Consider the following 20,387-nt stretch of genomic DNA (forward strand, 5'->3'; position numbering starts at 1 on the left):
CGGCCCCCACCCCCTCCCCAACAATTTCGACTGATTATTTAACAAACCTTAAACTTTCTTCCCACAGCCTCGCACCCCCAAGGAGGGCATCTACCGGGGAACAGCGAGGGTGGGGGGCAGAAGGTCGCGGAAAGAGCCCCGGAAAGGCACTGAAATGCCACTTTTGACTCGGCCCTCGCTGATAGCAGCCCCGAGGACCCTCTCCCAGCCCATTGACGCGGGGCTGCGAGCGCCTGGGGAGCCGAGTGAGTAGAGAGAGAGAGAGAGAGAGAGAAAAAGAGGGTCTGGGGGGAGGGGGAGGGAATCTGAAGGCGCCCCCCCAGCCACCTCCACCGCCTCGGCAGCGACGAACTCCCCGCCCCCTCCCCCCAAAAAGTCGCCGAGCTCTCACTCAGCCCGAGTCCGAGGTAAACAACGAGCACCACAATGGCACTGGGACTTAGGGGGGGAAAAAAGAAGCCCAGAAACCCCAACAAAACTGATGAGGAGTTTCCCGAAATGCAAGAGGAGGGGTGGGAAGCGTCCCTTGGAGTCGCCCCGGCTTCAGGCTCGGTCCCCGGGCCGGGCTAGAGGGCGGCTGTTGCTGTTGTTGTGACGAGGCCGGTTGTTGCTGGGTGGCACAGGGAGAGGTGTGTGTGTGTGTGTTTGTGTGTGTGCGTGCGTGTGAGCGCGAGTCCCCGGACGGGGCTGCTGCTCTCTCTCTCGCTCGCTCGCTCTCGCTCTCGCTCGCTCGCTCTCCCCCGCGCTGCCGTCTCTGCCCCCATTAAATTATTAGTTGACTCATCCCGGCCGCTGTCGCCGCCGCCGCCGTGCCCAGCTCGGCTCCGCGCGTCCGCCCGGGCTGCAGCCCTCTACGCCGCTGCTCCTGCCGCCGCTGCTGCTGCCGCTGCTGCCGCCGCCGCCGCTGTGGCTGCCGCTTCTTCCTCCTCCTCATTTTAATACAAAATCACCCCGCTCGCAGCCCCAGCCCCGAGCACGCAGCCTCCTCCCGGCCGCCCGCCGCCGCCCCGAGCCCTTCCCCAGCGGGGCCGGCTCATCCGCCGCGTCCGGGGAGCGGGAGCGAGCGAGAAAGTGGCGGCGGCGGCGGCGGCGGCGGCGGAGGGGGGAGGGAGAGGAGGAGGAAGGGGGTGCGGAGCGGAGGAGGAAGGCGGCGGGGGGGGGGCAGGGTGCAAGGAGAAGGCGGAAAAGGGATGGGGATTAAAACCCGGGCTGGAGGGCCGGGATTGGGGGAGGGGGCGGGTGCGGCGAGTTAAAAAGCAGAAAGACAAGTAACTAGTGAATGAGTGAGGGAAGGGGTGGGGGGGGTGGGGGAGCGCACGATTTCCGGCCCAGGGCGCGCAAGAATTTGTAATGAGCTTGATTAGAGTGAGGCGGCCCGACATTTATTACACACAATACCCAGAATAACAGGGCGCCGCGCGAGGGCTAGCGCCGGCCGCCGCCAGGCGCGCCGGGGAGGGCGCGGAGGGGAGGGGAGAGGGGGCTTCCCTGGCAGCGGCCGCCTCGGCGGGGAGGGGAGCGCGCGGCGCGCGGGCGGCAGGGGCAGGTGTGCGAGAGTGAGCGGGGCGGGAGGAGGGGCACGACTGGCGGGGGGCGGCGGGGGGTGGGGGGGAGAAAGTGCGGGGGAGGAGGGGGCGAGGGCCAGGGCGGGGGGGAGGGGGGGGAGGGCGCCAGGGGAAACTAACCAACCACCCACGCGCGCAAAAGCCTCAGAAGGGAGTAGGTCGGGAGCGTCGCGGGCGGGCACCCGGGGGACAGGCGAGGCGGGGAGGGCGCCAAGGCCCCGCGGGAGAGGGGCCCGGGCGTACAGGTGACGGGCACAGAGTACAGAGGTAGGGGGACTTCAGAAGTGGCTGAAGGGGACAGACAATTGGAGGTAGATCTCTGCGGAGAAGCGCGGAGGGTGCAGAAACGTTTGCACAGGAATAAAGGCCGGGAGCCTTGAAAAGAAAGCTCTCGCGAATATTTATCCTCAAAGGAGGATGAATCCCAAACTATTGAGAGCCAACATTAAAAAAAAAAAAAAAAAAAAAAAAGATGAGTAAGAGCGTTCTGTATCTAGTCAGGGGTGGGTTCAAAACTCCCTCACTTCTGAGCCATAAAACACGTTGGAGGAAGAAATACGTGGCCCATAGAGGCTGAGCCACAATTTGGGTCACTTGAAAGAGATCTGACTTGTTATCACAAAGGAGAAGATGTCACCATTCTTAAATTAATTCACGACGAGTAAAAGAAAAGTTTGGATGGGTAAATACATCTGTCGTAGCAATAAATACTTGTGTAATCTAGGGTAAATTACCCGGTTAGATTAATGGTCATTAGCACAGAAGTATGATCCTCTTATTTAGATAATCTATTAAATATAGTTCCTATAAAAACGAAGAACATTACCATCTCATTCAAAACAGAGATGCAGCGTTTATCGCTTGGGTTTCAATACTAACATCTTAGAACCCTGAAGGCAGTTAATCATTAAACAGAACCAAAAATGTTGTAAGAATTATTTTTCAGAGTACACTAGTAGGGAAAAGAGAAAAATCGGTCAGATAAACATTTTGTTACACATAAAAAAAGCAACAAGTTAGCACAAGTACTGAGATAAGAGGGAAATATGCAAATTAAGCTCTTTAAAGCTACCAATACACTCTTAGAGACACTGTTTACATTAGAAATCTAAGAAAAGCAGAAGGTAAAGCAGAAGATGAAGTATAGGAAATAATGGCCTCCTGGGGAGAACAAGTTTAGGAGAAACACAATGAAAATATATCACTCTAATGGCACCCAAGTTTCACCCACAAACCGGAAAGGTTAGTCAAAATCGAGGAAGGCAACCGTGAATCTTGGCACATATAAACCCAAGCCTTGAGCAAAAGGAAGAACATGTAATAATAAAACACAAAACACAACATTGAAAGCAAGAAAATAAATACAAGGCAATCTTTACCAAAAAAGCCCACGTGATGTCACATGTTTAAAAGCTGAAAGGTGGGGAAATACGGAGGAGGATTTTGTAATTGAAGTATAAGAAATACAATCAATAAGGAAAAATACAAACGTGTAAAAAATGTGGCACTGCTGTCTGAGTTGGTATTGTGGATGGAAGAGCTTAAGCTTATTTCAGAAAGATATTTAAAAGAAAAACACAGATAACTGGTTACCATCAATTATCTCTATGACAATGATTTTTGCAATGATAGGTTAAATTAGGAATTTCCAAGATGTAGACTTTAATAGTTGCTTCAAACTGGTGATGCCTGACACGTTTCCCTGAAACCTGCTTGGATTTCAGCAGGAACAGTGCATTCTAGTATCACGCTGTGCAAACTTCCAGGGGAGCAAAATTTTAAAAAATAGAAAAATTATAATGGACTGCAAAACAAAATTTATCCATGCAACTTCGCCTCAAGTTAAATATTTTTAGAAAAAAAAAAAAGAAAAAAGGGAATGAAAGTTGTTGGAATACAAAATTTGAGCAGAGAAAAGACTAAAAAAGGGTTACTGAAAACATTAGGACACAATGGAATAAAATACTGTAAATATGTTTATCCTATCATTTACACAAATAAATAAGACAAAAAGATCCTGATTGCCTTAGTCTCCTAATGATTTGGCCAATACTAATGTAATGTGGGAATTAAAATAGCAGTCTTTAAATCTGAATAGAACCTTTTAACTAGGAATTACAAGCTAATTCTTAAACACAACCTAAGTGTGTAATAAGGATGGACATGGCCTTGGAAAATGATAAAATAAATGAGGATAGTGACATCTAGCAATGACTTCATTACAAATACCGAAATAGTATCATTATGTATATGTTAATGACATATGTATATACTAATTTTCCCTCAAGTACATTCTTTATTTCAGAACTGTATAAGAAATGACATAAGTAAAATGACACACAAAAGCTTATGCCCTCCAATGGTATATAGTACGTTAATGAGCTTACTTACTATATATTCTCTCCCTCTTTAGAATACTCATTATAACCACTGAACGTTGGCCAGTGTAAACCCAGGTTGAGATAAAGAAGAAAAAAACATAATTAGGAAAATACCACCTTCCTAGGCATAGGTGAGGATAAACAATTATGGTGGAGGGGGGAAAAACATCAATTTATTCCATACAGGCATCTAATATTTGTCAATAAAGATGCAAGTATTGCAAAAAAAAAAAAAAAGTTAAAGTAAACTTTATAAATTAAGCTATCAAAATATAAAGCCTCAGGAACATGAAAGATCACAAGTCAAATACATGAACTATTATTTAACACGTGGATATATGGTTAAAACACAGTGCATCCATTTTTTTATCCCATGAGAAGGCATTCAAACTGGCTACACAAAGGTAGCAAAGATACAATATTGTAAAAGATACACAAGATTTTTTTTTAAAAAAACTTAATAATGAAAGGACTAGTGCATATTTCAGATGGCACCATATTAAGATAAATATGCAGGCAGATATCCGAAAGCATTAAAACACATTCAGAGTTCTGAATAGCACATACATTTGTAATAAACAGAGAAAGCATTTAGAATCTGAACGCTTTTAAGATATGGCAACTCCACCAGTGACTGTTAGCAAAGCAATGCTTACCACCATAGCACTTTCTAAGGACATGTTTTGTTTTGTTTTTTCATCTTTTTAAATTCAAATACAGTTGGCTATCTCTCTACACTTTTAGAGCAGCACAATTTACGTAGCATATTGCTCTTTTTATCGTGTCAACTCTTTGTTTTTTGGCTTTAGCTGCAGGTGGTGTTTTCCATATATGAATTTCTGGGAATATGGTCTGTGTTGGCCATATAAGGATGTCTATTGGAGCCATATGTTTTGCTGTCATGTGTCTCATTTTGTCTGTCTGAAATGTCAGGACTGATTTCCACATCGTTTCTTGAATGGACCAAATACAAATTTGTAAGAGCAGAGAGGAAAAAGCTGGGGCTGGAACTCACACAACTTTGTCAAAACATATATTGGAGAGGAAATGCAATATCCTGTAAACATTTGCACCCTTCTTCTCACATCTTATCTGTGACTGACATCATCACAACTGCACAATTTAGGAGAGAATCTACTTGGTCAAGTTCAGAAGTTTGCAGTATGCGGATGCATGCAGCTCAATCAAACAGACCTCACATCTTTGGAGGTCATGGTATGACACATGTTAGCTGCCCTACTCTGAGCCTGGGGTCCAGCCTTGAACTTGGGGAAGGGGAGGTCACGCTCTTCTTGCTTGGTGAATAAATGGAACTCCGACTGAGCTTTCTCACTAGTCTCACAAGAAGGTATGGCCTCCATTTCTCAAAGCTTCTTGCATTGCTCCTTTCTGAAAGTCATTGCAGTCTTAATCAATTAACAATTATTGACTTAATAAATGTTTTGCATACCAGACTGTAAGCCTTATGAGAGCAGAGACGGTCTTGCCCATTGCCATATTACCAGGAATTCATACACTGTCCTTGCAGTATTTACATTATGAATAAATAATTGAGAGCAAAAAGCTCACAGTGTCACCTGCCACCAGCCTCCCCTGCTAAATGCAATGACAGTTCCTTTTAGAGTTCACAGAAGTGAGGAGGAGGGAACTGTGGGGAAAGTGGCTACAACATTTATATTTGAATTCACTGAAATTAAATAAAATTTACAATTGAGATCCTCAGTCACGATTCAAATGCTCAATAGCCTCACGTGGCTAGTGGCCATTGTGCTGGGCAATGTAGTCTACAGAAGACTTCCACCCCTGCAGAAAGTTCTCTTGGACAGCACTTATCTAGAGAACTTCTATAAAAGACAGCAAAGTAAATCCAGGACCTAGCCAGGAAGAGTCTTAGAGGTGCTGAATGGCTTTCAGACATTCTAATGATGTCCAAATTGAAATCATTTTCCATTTTAGAATTAGCCCATAGATCTATAAAGTTGCATGGAAATGAGGCTTGTGTGCCGCTGCACACAAATTTAAGACAACTTTCTAGGCATGTCTGTATCTGAAAGGGTCCTGTAGTACATTTGGAATAATATGCATTTACCCCAAATGCTGCTTTCCATGAACATTTAAATAGCTCACAGGTGAAGTTAAAAACCACAGAGTCATTTCCCACCCTCATTCCCACCCCAGAATTAAATAAGCATAGTTGCCATTAGAAATGGCTCTTTTGGAAGCTTTAAAGTAGATACCTACTCAAACTGGGAGGGCTTCCAGATACCAAACAAATAATGGTGTACTGCAGGAAACAATAGCGAAAGGCTTGACTATCTTTCAGGAGGGATAAAAGAGAAATGATAATGAACTCTAAACATGGGGCTTAAGGTTTTTTGTTTTTGTTTTTTCCCTAATAAGTGAGGTTTCAGTTATAGCCAGACTGATAGTGATCAAAAGTTATTTCCTGATTACCTTGGGGCAGATGTAAATACCCACTGGTAGCTTGGGATATGGTCTTAATAGACAAGGATCATTATTAAAACTGAGCAAAGAAAAGACAATGCTTAAGCCAGTTTGGGGAGTGCTGGATAAGGGAAATGAACAGCCATTGTAGATGGCTTCTAGGGCTTGACAGGATATCTGGACCTTTTACCCAGAAATACTACCTTTCTTAACAAGAATTGATCGAACAAAAATTTTTTAAAGCTACCTTTCCTTTCATAGATGCCGGTATGGATCATAACCTTGACAAGGCTCCACGGTAATAGTTCCATCAAGATTGGTATCTCTATCTAGACTCACATCCAAAATTGAGTAGGGAGGGGGATTCTTGTCATTGCTGTTGAGTCCTCCAGTGTTGATATCACCACCAAAGTACTTACAGTTTCAGGTTACCTCATTCTCCCATTGCTTCTGGAGTGCCCTTCCTCCCCCTTCTCACCTGGGGACCTCCCTTCTGCCAGCTTGATCACATCGCTTCTGTCTGAAGCCTCTTTCCAGCTGTTCGTTTTTTCCTTTGATGTTCCGGCACACTACCTGTCCTTCAGTGCAACATTCTGTTTCTACCTGTCTGCTCCTCCAAACTGCAAGTCGTTAAGCATTCTGAGGGTCTATTTGGGTCTGTATTCCTGGAGTCTCTCACAGTGTCATCACAGGAAAAGGAATCCAAGAACTGTTCTTATGAGAGAGTACTCAGAAGAATCTTAGGAAGATTCTTGCAAACTCGGGAGGTAAAGCCAGGTGCCAGGATCAGAAGTTAGCTCAGTGGCTTCCCAAATTTGCTGCACATTAACATGACCTAAGGAGCTCCTTCAACAATCCAGATGGCCAGGCTGCACCCCGCTGCAAAAAAAATCAGAATGGCTGAGAGTGGGAGCCAGGCATTTGGTTGTTTAGAGCTCCTCAAGGTGATTCCCGTGTACAGCCAGCTTTGGCATTCGCTGGATAAGGTAATGTTTTGGAGAGAGGAAGTCAAATAAACTTGCTAGGACATCTTCAAAGTGAAGTTTTCAACCCAATCCTCAGGTCACTTGGAAAAGTCAAGGCTGTTCCAGGAGCCAGCACTTGCCCCCCAATTTAGGGAATGTATGTGCAGGCAAGCTACTTGTTTCAAACAAAAAAAGGTGGGCGCAAGCTGTTAGACCACTGATTGGGTGAAACAGTCATGGTGTTTGAGGAACCAGGATAAATTAGCATTTGGGCACTTGCCTGAGATTTACTGAGGTGCCAGAAATCCTGTGCAGGTATATGATTTATCATTATAGACATAAGTGACTAACCACAAAATTACACGTGGAAGTTAAACTCGAAAACCAGTCTATTATTTACTGGAGCCAGAACCATCCCAGTTTCCTCTAAGTCCTTTTCAACATAGATGAGCATGAATTTTTCTCCCTGAAAACTTCAACCTTGAGTGGGTTTCCCCTTGAACAGCTGAAAACTGTTCTGCTTGCTTCCAGACTAAGTCCTGCACTTAAGCAGAACCGAAGGATTCGCGTCGTCCCTGCCAAGGAGCTAGTGGCGGGGCGTCACAGCCCCTGCAGTACCCTCGGGAAGTTCAAGGGATTTTAATTCCAGCGAAGTCAAACAGCAATCGTTCCCAATCAACCTTCAGCCAAGACATATCAACCAAATCTTCTTAGTGATGTGAATGTTATTGCTCGTGTTTCCTGGTTTAATTGGAGGGAGGAACAGTTTGAGGTTACAATGGACCTGAATCTTTGTCCAGGTTGTTTCTGGGAGTATCAGCCAAAGGCAACATCTGATACTGTCCTGCCATTCCCACTGCCACAGGGCACTGGAGAGGGGCTGTCCATCAGGAAAGAAAACCAGGAACAACTGCATCACACCTGGACAATGACTAAATACCGCTATAACGCTTGAAATTTGTTGCAGCAGCAAAGGCGAAGTTTAATAGAAAAACTAAAGTGCATTCTATTTGGGACGAGGGAGAAGATGTGGAAGCAGACTGTGGTGATGGTTGCACAGGAGTGTGGATGTAATTAATGCCACTGAATTGTACACTTAACGACTGTCAAGATGGAATATTTGTGTTATATATCTTTTACTCCAACAAAATAAAAACAAAAAACTAAAGGAAAACATATATTCCTAAAATTGGCAGATATGTATTATCATCAAAGTATCATGCCAAGCAGAAAACCAATGAGCTACAACCTATCGAACAGACCTCCCCTTACCGCCAACCTTCCACTGCTTTGTCCTTACCCGCCAACAGCCACAGTCCAGTCTATGCTCGATAATTAATTCATATGATGAATACCTGACCCAAGGATAATTAACATGGATTGGTAATTAGAGACCAAGATCCCACCCGAAGTAGGTAATTTGATGGTCCTCTGATGCAAGAAAATGGTTCTCTTTTCAGATTTTATTCTATACGATGGCACGTTAGCAACAGCAGAGAAAGAAACATAGACAAAACCAAACAAGTAAGAGTACTGTAAGTCCAAAAACTCTTTTTGGATGTTTTCAAGTGAATAAAAATGAACTATACTCATGAAATACTAGCTGCTCCCAATTAAAGAGCACTTAAGAGTGTTGAACACTTGCACGCACAGTCACACATGTATGGCAACAGTATAAATGCAGTCAATGTAATAATTTATGAATTGTCTCTGTATAAAGACTTTAGATTCTATTTTTTTTAAATAGAAGAATAGAACCTTTTGGTTATAAAGAGCCCAGAAGGCTTTCAAATTTAATTCTATCAGTCACTTTTTAGTGATACTAATTAGGATTAAAGTATTGACCTCTGCATGCAATAATACATAATATCATCTTTTTCTCTAAAATATTGTCCTATATTCTGTTTCCTATCATCTGCTCTGATTTTATATTAGGGATTTTTATATTAATGATGGGATTTTTAATGTATTAGAAATTCATGTAAAACTTAGATCTTACTGCAGTTCATACCTACACATAGGTATTTTTCTGATGGATGCATGACTAGGGAAATATGAATACACAGTGAAGCCAAATTAAAATGACATGTTTATTATGTATAAAATCATAAATAAAATACTTAAAAATAGTTGCACAGTACAGCTATTGCGAGGGCACATCCAGTTACCTATTTTGTAGTTGCCTCTTGCTTAACTCGTGTGTTGATTGTGGAATTTAATTCATTAGATAACTAAATGGACTATAAATATACATGCAAATTTCCAGCTGATCCGAAGCAAAAAGTTGATAAATAATGCTACAGCATAACTTTAAACACAGAACTAGTGAGCCTGGAGGCTATTTTTTAATCATTTATTTTTATTTATTCTGTAAAGACTATTTTCATTTGTGTTTTTTATGCACACACACACACACACACACACACACACCCTTGGGAGACAAACAAACAACATACTTATGAAAAATTTTGATGGGGACCAGCTTGTAACTGTTTTGAGACTGCACTGCTTTAAAAATGGACAATACCCACCCTTCTGTTATTTCTACCACTGAAAAAAAACACCACATATTCAAATTATATTTAATGAAGATTAAACTTATCTCTCCATGGAAGTGACAAGGCTCTCAAACATAACTTCTGAGTTCACTTTGCACAAAGGGGTTTTGTCACTAAGCATTTTCAATACTGCAAGCAAATGAAAAGGCATCTTCGCGGCCGGCACATGCCACAGTTTAGGATATAAACCAAATCTTGGGACATTCTCAATAGATTTGGGAAATCCAACTGTTTGGCCAACATCCAAGTATGAATACATGTATATCTGATACACATAGATCGTAACATCATACATGTTCACAGATAACATTTGTTCACCATAGAAGAGGACACTATGTAATTTAACACAACTACCACACTTTTCATCAGAAATTGTTTAAAACCCAGAGATAGCGTAACTCCTACGAAAGAGGAAAAAGGACATAGCGGGAAGAATAGCGGAGAAAAGGTAAGGAACCGAGATTTGGGTCTCGCTTTTTCCTTTGCTAGCCCGCTGAGTGACCCTTCCTAAGTCAAGCAGAATCGGGTTCTGCATCTATAAAGTGATGGAAAAGAATCTGATCATCTTTTAGACCACATAAAAAATTCTCTGCCCTCAAATGTAACTAAAAAAAAAAAAACAACAAACCAAGTTCACTTTAAAGAGAACATAAAGATATAAGGAAATTTATCACACCCTACATTAGATGTTTATCTCTATGTAAGAGACAGGTGTCAAACAAACAAATAAGAAAAAAAAACCCACTAAGGCAAAGAGAAACTTTAACTCACCAGATTCCATCTGTTACATTTGAATTCATGCATAATTGATTATCCATGACTGGTAAGTTCTTTTCTCACTAGCCGACCACAGTTTTCTAAACATTAGGTATTAAATCACTACTAAAGTAGACTACATTTTAGAAACAGCAAGGGCAGAATAAGAATATTTTAAATGAAAAATTACATGCCGGTTAATAATAATACAGCTGACCTATGTTTAAGGGAGAGAAATTTTAATCATGTGCATATTAAATATTAATAGCCTATTCTGTTATTGTTATAATAAGGTTAAGTAGGCTTCTCCATGCTTAAGGAAAGAGGGAGAAGTAGGAATGCATAATGGTGCAAAAAGATACTGAGACGGGAGACAGACAGAAGGAAAATGTGTCAACAATAAACAAGAGGAAATGAGAAAGAAGGAAAAGATGAAGGTGGAAACTAATCTCTATGTGTCATTATGACTGCCAGAGTACTGGCAAAGAAGCAGCATCCTTTTATTTCAATTTTAATCATTTCTGAATTTTAATACCCGGCTCCTTTTGTAATTCTCCTGGCATTCCCCATATGCCTCCATCCCAGCCAAAACACCAGCGTAAATTAAATGGCAGGCAACCACACCACTGATGTAGCCTCCCCAAAGAACCTACCAGGTGACCAAAAGCAAAAAAGTAAGGTATGTCTACCTCACTTCCCTGAGGACCTCTAGCCAATTAACTGGCTGAATGTTCTCTACTTTCTTTGATTTTGAAAAGAAGGACAGGAGTTAGGTAATCTACAGATAGAGAATCATTAAAAAAAATAAAGCAAGCCAGTAGTAATACAATAATCAGTGGCCATCAGGGCCTGGAAAAATGAGTTTGCTCTCACTGGCACTAAGGAGCATCACATGATTATTTAATTACAGCTCTAATTTTTGTCTCATGGATGGCAACATATCAACAATTAATAGGGCAAATAGAGGAGACTGTTTTTAAAGAGACAGAATGTGCATGATAATGTAATAGGTCACACAGCAGTGCACCGCTTGAGGAATACTTCCTTTTGTGGAACTAAAGAGGACTGGCTTGCAAACAGCTCCATCCACGTTTCAAAAAGAAAATAAATTTAAAAAGCAGGAGTCTTTTTTTAGATAACTCTCAAAGAACTTTTCAGAACGTTTTAGAGGCGGCGAACGCAATCCTACTGCAACTCCAGCATGAATTCTAAGGAATGGAGTGAAATCTTTGTTAAAATAAGTACCCTAAATCTTAAAATATTTTTAAACAGTGTATATAGCTACAGTGAAAATTTTCTTTTCATGCAATAATTATGACAGATATTTACTCAATGGGATCCAGAAAAAAAGAATCGTTTTAGTAAAGAACAGGTACAGGTCAATCAGTCATGGGCCAGCAGTCTGTAGTATTTTTGGTTACACGATATCACAAAGACCATTACATGGGTGACCTGCCTGCACCCAGGTCTGGGTTGACTTCAGTACAGTTCGTTACCACACCAAACACCAAAGGACCATGGACCTACACTGGGATTTGTCACCTAATCCTGAAGGTCAGATGATGAGGGTAAAATAGACCCTGCTGCTATTGTCAAACAATGACAGCACATAGTTAAAGAAGAAACACATTCAATTATCCAGAAAACTGGGACATGTGTAGATTAAGTGTTCAGATAACCCCAGCAAAAACAGAAAATTAGAGGAAAAAAGTCTCTTTTCCCATTAAATCATTATTGGCCCAAGCCGAATTCACCATTTGATTATTAGTTTAGCAAATCTTTAATGAGCGCTCACTACACAAGACAAAGGATGCTATGAAGTTTCTCCTGTTTTATAGAACACAGACATGTATCTTACACTGAATTTCTTTTTTGTGGTCTTTTAATGCCTTGGAGAAATAAATAACAGCAGCACCTAAAAATTCATACAGTGAGAATATTAGTGTACTTTGAAATGTTACATATTACAAGGTTACAAGGTCTGCATATCCAAATTAACCAGGGAATTCAAACAGTTAGCCAACTTGGTAGCATCGTCTAAGTAAAGCTAAGTCCAGCTTTAAATTCTAGTGCGGTCAACCTTTGTTGTGCCATGCCAGAAGCCAAAGGAAAACCCAGGGTTGACATCTGGAACATGAATTAGGCTTAGACGTATCTCTGTGATCAATTGCTCCAATGTATCTTAAATATCAGGTTATAGAGAATCGTAAGCAAACATAACTTGGCTAAAGAAACAGTGACTAAAATCATTCTACAAAAAGAAGTATGAAGAGGTGCTAAATCAACTCCAGAAGCTTTTAATGGCTTTGGTTGGCCAAAGTCACCAGAGTACAAGAAAATGTAGGCGTCTCAAAATACAATGTGGGAAATATAAAACTGCAGAAGGACAACAAATTCTAATGCCACTGGCAAAAGTGACCAAGTCAGTAACAATTTCAAAGAAAGGAGGAAAGACAAAAAAAAGAAAAAAAAAAAAGAAGAAAATTTTATATCCTGTGAAAAGTTTTAAAATTAAGTGCGGTAGAAAACAATTTGATGATTCTGGATGAAAAATCTGACTCCATACGTTCTAAAGGAATATTGTTAAAGGAGTCTAGCAAGCAGCAACTTGCATGCAAGAGTGTACATCATTCTTTTTTAACGTGACTGTTAATATACAGTTAACATGTCTCAGAAAAGGCTGTAATTAACTGTCTACTGCTCTAATAACACTAATAAGCATACAGTATTATTAACATACAATGACTCCATACAAAGTAAGACTGTCATTTTTTTTAACTTTTAAGATAGCGTTCTAAATTGTTTTTGAGTCCTCTTAAACCACGCCAAAGAGAGCCCACCTTTAAGATTTTTCTTAAATAACAGCTATTAAAACGTTGTTCTTTCCTTTCACAGTCTGGAGAAATCTGTCTAACATGAAGCAGGACATCCAGGCATCATCTCAGTTGGTGGAAAGACAGTGGGAAAACACCTGGTTTATTTTCTCAATTCTATATATTCTGCTAAAATTGAACACTGTAAGCGTTTTAATTTAGTTCTTCATTCACTGATAAAATGTGTTTATCAGTGAATGGGGCAAGGTTTGCTATTTCAAGAATCCCATAGCCCTGTTGTTAATCCCCAGTGATTTCCATCGTCTGGTTCACTGGAACAGGAAAACTCAATTGCATTCAACATCAAACAGCTAATTATGGATACGCTCTATTCAAGACTATCTCCATTTCAAAAGATATCTGCATATACTAGATTCTATTTTATTTACAATAATTATCACAATAAAATATTTATACCATAAAACCGCTTTTACCTTAAAGTCCTTATCGTTATAAACATTAAAAGGCCAAATTGTCATTTATATGCTCTTAACGGCATATCAGAAACCATTGAGTAAGACTAGAAAGGAACCTCCAGCAATCAACTCCACTGTATGCCTGGCTTCCTGGAAAATAGCATGTAAAGAATTCCCTCTCACACAGATTACTACCTTTTCTTTAAATATCTCAAGGAAAGAAGGTCTACTAATGTCTCCTGGGAGCCTCCTACCATACTTCACCACCCAAAGAAGAATGCCCATTGAAGAATTTTTGTTGGTGTCTGGTCCCAAATCATCTCTAGCTGAGAAAAAGCAACACCCCAACACAGAGATCTCCCCCGAACACTACCTGCCCCTGTCTCCCCCTGTGGCTGTAGCCTTGATTCTCCATATGGAACTGATAGGAACTTTTTTGGCACTTACCCTCCAAATATCAGAGGCTGCTCTCCAAATCTAGCCCTATGGGAGAGCTCGCAAAAAGTAGTCTTTGATGAGGTGACAATGACGAAGTTCTCTCTGGCACTGCTAGCAGGGCAGAAGCATCCCCAAATGAGGTGTTGCCAGTTGCCTGTGAAGCAGCTGGACCATGACTGCAGTTCTGAGGGTGCGTCACAAATCAGGTCATAGCTCTGGGTAGAGTCCACCCACTTCACCCAGCATAACGCCCTCCACTTCCTGCACACCTGGGGGGAGGAAGGGGTGCAGAGGAGGGGGGCCGATGCAGGTCCACAGACATTCTAGTAAAGGCACGGCCAGGTGCAGCCCGACATCTCCTTCTGTGAGTGTTTTCAGCTTCATTTGGGGAGCCTGCACCCCAAGGTCCTCAAAAATTTGTGCAACAATGAGCGGGCTCTAAAATGAGTGATGAGTGTAATAAAATATTGCACAGTTAAACGTTTTATCCAGCAAGATCTTTCCTCCACTGGAAACTGAACCAACTCTTAATTTTTGATTACAAGATACTTCACTACCAAATGTCAAATAACTGGACTGAATAAATTTCAGCAGAATCTAGGGACATAAATGCTAGGGTACCAGCTAACTAATTTTCATCTCTCATAACTAAACTAGATCATCACATAAACTGAATTACATCCTTGAAAGTCCACTGAAAGAGGTGATTAGAATTTCTATTATGAACCTTCAGACAGCAACAACTGTGGCAGTGAGGCAGAGTAACTTAAAAGAATAAAAATAGGCCAATATGCTGGAGAAATGCTCTGCTACTAAATCTCACCCTGAATATATATACACACAATCTGTATCTATTTACTCTGAAATGAAATATCTGATCTTAAAAAAGACTTTAAAAAAATAAACAGCAAAAGGTACCGTTGGCGTAAGTTCAAAAGTACTAAATAATGTGTGTTAATGTGTTGATCACACTCTATGAAGACATCAAGTTTAAATAGACTTAACCATTGAGAATAGCACTTAGGAATGAGATATAAATTACCATAGTAGACACTTTTTCTTTGGTATAGTGAAGAAGAAGAACCTTGTGTAACAGATTTGATTTATATGCTGTATTAAGACCACATTCTGCTCTGATGTCAATGGAATATATGATTAGAGATTGACAACCGTGTGTAGATGATTGTGTAAGAGCTACTTATAGAACATAAGTGAAAACAAGCATTTTCACAAGTTAATCATAAGTTTGGGAATTCAGCTTTCACAGTATATTGAGCAGTATTTCCAGGAGTCTTGAAAGAGAAGGGGCTTTTAACTTAAAAGAAGACAACAAGTGCATTTAGTATCAGAACCAAGTTGAAATCTCTCTTAAATGTGGCAGATTAACAAGAAGACAAAGGGGGCAAGCCTATTTTCAGAGGAAAGCCAACAGTATCAGTCAATCAATCAGTGAGCCCCACTTTGTCCTCACGTTAGCAGATCTCCATTAACAACTGAACCATTTCATGTAAGACTTGGGAGGTACCACACTTGATCAAAGTTATTCTCTAAGTAATCAGATAGTTTAAGTAATCTCGTTGGAACTTTGCAGAAAGTTAGTTTCACAAACACACACTTCAATGTGTTTGGATGTGTTGGTCCTGAGGTTGCCCTAAGATGACTATTTTAAGTGGCATGCAGAGTCTTTTGGGGTTTTGATGTTACATTTGAGGTATGTAAAGCAAAAGTGCATAGCGTGCCTTTCAACCGGTTCCCACACGACAGAAATAAGAAGATATTACTCTGCTTTAAAGTTTTGCCACTGGTAAATGATTAAGAAAAACTCCTCTCGACCCCTACCCCCAACCAGGAAGAGCCTGAAGCCCTGGATTATAGTACAGGTAGATATTAAAATGGAGACAGAGCCGTTATTTAGTGGTGACAGGAATATAAATACGTGCGCTAACCTATAAACTGGTATTTACTTCAGGAAGGTAAGTAATATTTTTCCTCTGATTGCTGAGCTGTCAGTTTAATGCAGCGTAAATAAACAGTAGGTGCCTGCTAGCTCGAAGTAGGAAGTGTTCATTCCACACGAGGAACAGATTACTGAAGCCTGATGCTCATGATGCTGAAACATAACTTTCATTTTACCAGAAAATACACCCTACCGTGGATGATTTTTCGTGCCTGATCTATTAATTAACTTAACTCTGTTCTGTCAAAATGTAAACCAATTTGTTAAAATCACCCCAGAGTTCTGGAGTTTGAAAACCAAATCAATTTGAAAAGCGAGAGTAATGACCATTCTGTAATCTGATCACAAATGCTAAGAATGAATACTTAAAATAATAAGCATAAACTATACAAAGCTAAGACAAAGAACATATTTAAATATAGAACTTAATAATCTGAGATGCTCAATTTACTCAAAGATCTTACTCGTTTGCTAATTAAAAACAACTAGCACCTTTAATATTTCACAACCTTGTGCTACTTGGGTCTGTTCAATATGTATGCTTATTCTGCTCTCTGAAATATCTCAAAGTAACCACTCATAAAAATCAAATCACACTCCTTAATTCTAATAGACATATCACTGAGCTCTCCTGAGAGACGTGGCAAGTTTGAAGATCAAATGATGATACCCTTCCTAACAGCATTCATGTAAAATGTGGATTTCTTCCCATTTTCATTATACCACAAAGCTATGACAGTCTATGGCAACTAATTCTCTCCTTATACACAAGTGTTGAGTAAAATATTTCATGGCATTATTTAAAATGGGAACTCATCTAAAAAAGGACAGAAGGCAATTCGGGGAGGTTTCTATTTAAAATATGGACAAATTCTGATAATTAAACAGTGGATTGTAAAGGAAAAAGAGGGGCTAAAAAATAATGTTTTTGCCCTCAACTACAACATGTCTCGACATAGTCTGAAGACTGATTCAGTCGTATGCATTTATTTTACATACTTCATCAATCCCAAGTACTCATGTAAGAGTCACCCAAGACAACACGTTTTGGAAGAAATGATTTGTTTGTGTAAGGGGCACATCTACGTATGGCCCTCTTGGAAATTTACAGAGCAGAAAAAAAGCCACTAGAGTGCTTTATAGAGTCCCTGCTGTATATCCATGTTGTGTTTAGCTTAATAGTGTTTGTAACCAAAAGATTTTTATAATAATGAGGAACAGGTGCCTGTCACCTGACCTTTTAGGCCTAATTTACAATCCACAACCTGTCACATGAGAAAAATAATTGAAAGTCTCCTTCAGATACTTCAGTCTTTGCTAATTTAATGTAGTCTTTCTTAACCATCACTCAGCATACCATAGCTGATTCAATCACAGGTTCACATAGCTGGCAACGGACTGCTCTGCAAAAATAAACCAATACTCATTTTGTTGTTGTTCTTGTTTAAGATGCTGGGAGACAAAAGAACGACTTTTGTCGATTATCAACTGAAGAATATATTAATTTACTACCACAACTAAACAAAAGGCATTCCTTTTGAATACTTTTACATACAAAGAACTATTATTTATTACATATTTCAGCTTGTGGGAAAATGAGGAATGCATTGATTCTGGAAATAACTATTCAGACTTTTTTGGAAGTTCTTTAGGTCTTCTCTCTCTATCTTTTTTTTTCCCCCTTCTCCCCCTTGATCCCCCCACCTCCTACCCCACACACATTTCAAGGCACTAGTGCTTTAGGAGGGAAATCCCTATCTGTTCTTTTTTCATCCATCATTTGTATTCATTATTCAGAAAGGAATACAAAATTGAGCAGTGATTTTTGTTTCTCTTGTATAATCTTGTTACATGTAGCCATACTTAAATTTAACAATGCTTTGTATTTTATAGCTACTGTTTACATATTATGCATTACATGCGACTGAACAACCCTACATTTAAAATATTGTTTCCATTAGAAAAAATATGAAGTAATAAGTGTCAAATGGAGATGAAGAATAAACATGCTTGGTATATTTATAAAATGCATAGTCACTTAAAACGTGCACAAATAGGATACATATAAATTGCAACTGTTACATTTTACATAGTGTACACATGGTCTAAAGTATATTTAATAATGTGCCTAGCCAAGTTAATTAAAGTATTTATGTCTGGTGACTGTGTTAAACACTTGGAGAGGTAGTGAAAGATGCAGCCAGTTACTTCTGCTAACTAAAGTTGAAATTATGCACTTATTATAACCTTTTCTAACAATGTGAGAAAAACAGAGTAAATATATTAAATTTGTTTCACAACAGATGCTTAGGTTGTTAATATTTAAGATGCCTATTCATGCTATTCCTGTCTGCACATTTGTCAAAAATGTAAGCTTGAATGCTAATGTTTGCCAGCAGACTGGAGCAGCCAGTATATGAATGTACTACTGTTCTACTAAAATAATATGCAATAGAAATAAAGGACTGCTGCTAAATCATAGCATTAGTCTCACACAGCAGATTAAAGGGTTTTAGAGCTAACACCTCAACCTTGGCTTTCTCCAGTCTTAAAGTACGGTTTTGGTTGTTGTTGTTGTTGGCTTTTGCAGCTACGTTTTACTATAGAATCAATCTTACATTCCTGACGTCTCAGAAAAATCCACTTTAGATAGGGTGTAAATTTCAATAAAGTTTCAACGGCATGACTTACTCGTCGGTAGCACAGACACTGGAGATTTCAGGGACTGCTTGGGACAAAACCTGACACCTACCAGTCGCCTTTCACTAATTTCTTACACCTCCTCTGTCCTGTTAGAAAAGTCAGGTCCCCTGGCCTCCAAGGATGCAAGCAGGGAACCCCAGCCAGTCCGGGTAGAAAGGTTGTCTCTTGAGAATAGGACGTCTTTCTGCTTTCCCTGTCTCTTTTACAACCCATGTAGAGTCCAAGTCTTACAGTATTTGCCTGGAAATCTGTAATGCCGCGGAGAAAGTTCGCCGAGGAAGGGCGCAGAGGTCAAAGTTGCCAAGCAGGGCACTTTGAGAGGCGATCCTGTGGTTGACACTAGTAAGTGAAATTTGCAACGCCCCAGTGGAGGTCCGGGCCAAGACCTCCAGCAAGAGCCCTAAGCCCCTTTCCGTCTTCTGGGGTCATCCCAAGAGTCCTGCTCAGTGCATTTCCCCGGTATGCGCGTGTCACTCCCCGAACCTGACACCTGCCTGCTTTGTCCCTCTGATCTTGGTTGCCCAGACCCACGCTCCGCCGCCTCGCAGTGAAGCGCTCGGAAAAGGCCGCCACGCTCGGGTCGGGACCGACGGAGGGAGACAAGGTGCGGATCTCGAGGCCGCACCTGTGATGTCTCGGTTCTGCTAAGAGGGCAGCACCGCTTCCCGCCTCCAGCCCTCCTCCAAACCTACATTCACTCCAGGAGTCCCTTCAGCACCGACCTCACGACCGCCAGCGAGGGCTCGCAATGCGGAGAGTCGCGGCTTTCAAAATCCCGGCTCCAACTTCAGCGCCCCGGCGCTCGAGTGTTCCCGGGATGGAGAAGTTGCCACTAACTTCCTAGGCCCCTCTCCGCCGCCGCTCCCACCCGGTCGCGCGGCCGGGGGGCGGAGGAAGGAGGAGATGGACCAGGGAAGGATGCTGAGCTTACGTGCGATCCGGCGGGGAACGTTTCTACTCCCCCAGTCTACTCCGCCGGGCACCTTTATGCCAGCCCCGCTTCAGGGCGCACAGAGAGGTTTGCTTTCCCTTTTCCCGTTTGCTTCCTTCGGTCTTTGCGGCTCCCCTTTTCTCTTCCAAGAGGGGTCACACTGATGACCTGAAGGAGTTTGTTCAGCCAGGATTTGTTGGGCAGGTGTGTTAGTGTGCCCACACCCTGAGAGAGAATGAATGGCATCTCCAAGTCCCCCATCCCGGGTGCTCTCCCACGCTCTACCCGCCCACCCCTCCGGGGTCCGGCTGCTCACGAGGGAAGGGGCTCCGGGGACCCCTGCCGCCGGAGGTCCACAAGAGGGGAGCCGCGCCGCCCCAGGAAGGGGCGCCGTGGGTG

General features: G+C 41.6%; 1 protein-coding gene across 3 annotated transcripts in view; it reads right to left on the minus strand.

Moving 5' to 3' along the window:
• SATB1 (SATB homeobox 1) overlaps window positions 1-20,387 on the minus strand; it is a 100,012-nt gene that overhangs the window by 79,445 nt on the left and 180 nt on the right. The window contains exon 1 of one of the 3 annotated variants that reach the window (XM_042956688.1): window positions 19,989-20,065. The exons of 1 other annotated variant lie outside the window; for it this stretch is intronic. The gene's annotated coding sequence lies outside the window, so the exon portion shown is untranslated. Of the gene's footprint in view, window positions 1-14,406; window positions 18,021-19,988; window positions 20,066-20,387 lie in introns of those variants that run through there. One more of the 3 variants, XM_042956691.1, reaches the window with a different exon arrangement.

Source organism: Panthera tigris, chromosome C2 (assembly GCF_018350195.1).
Source record: "Panthera tigris isolate Pti1 chromosome C2, P.tigris_Pti1_mat1.1, whole genome shotgun sequence".
Classification (NCBI taxonomy): Eukaryota; Metazoa; Chordata; class Mammalia; order Carnivora; family Felidae; genus Panthera; species Panthera tigris.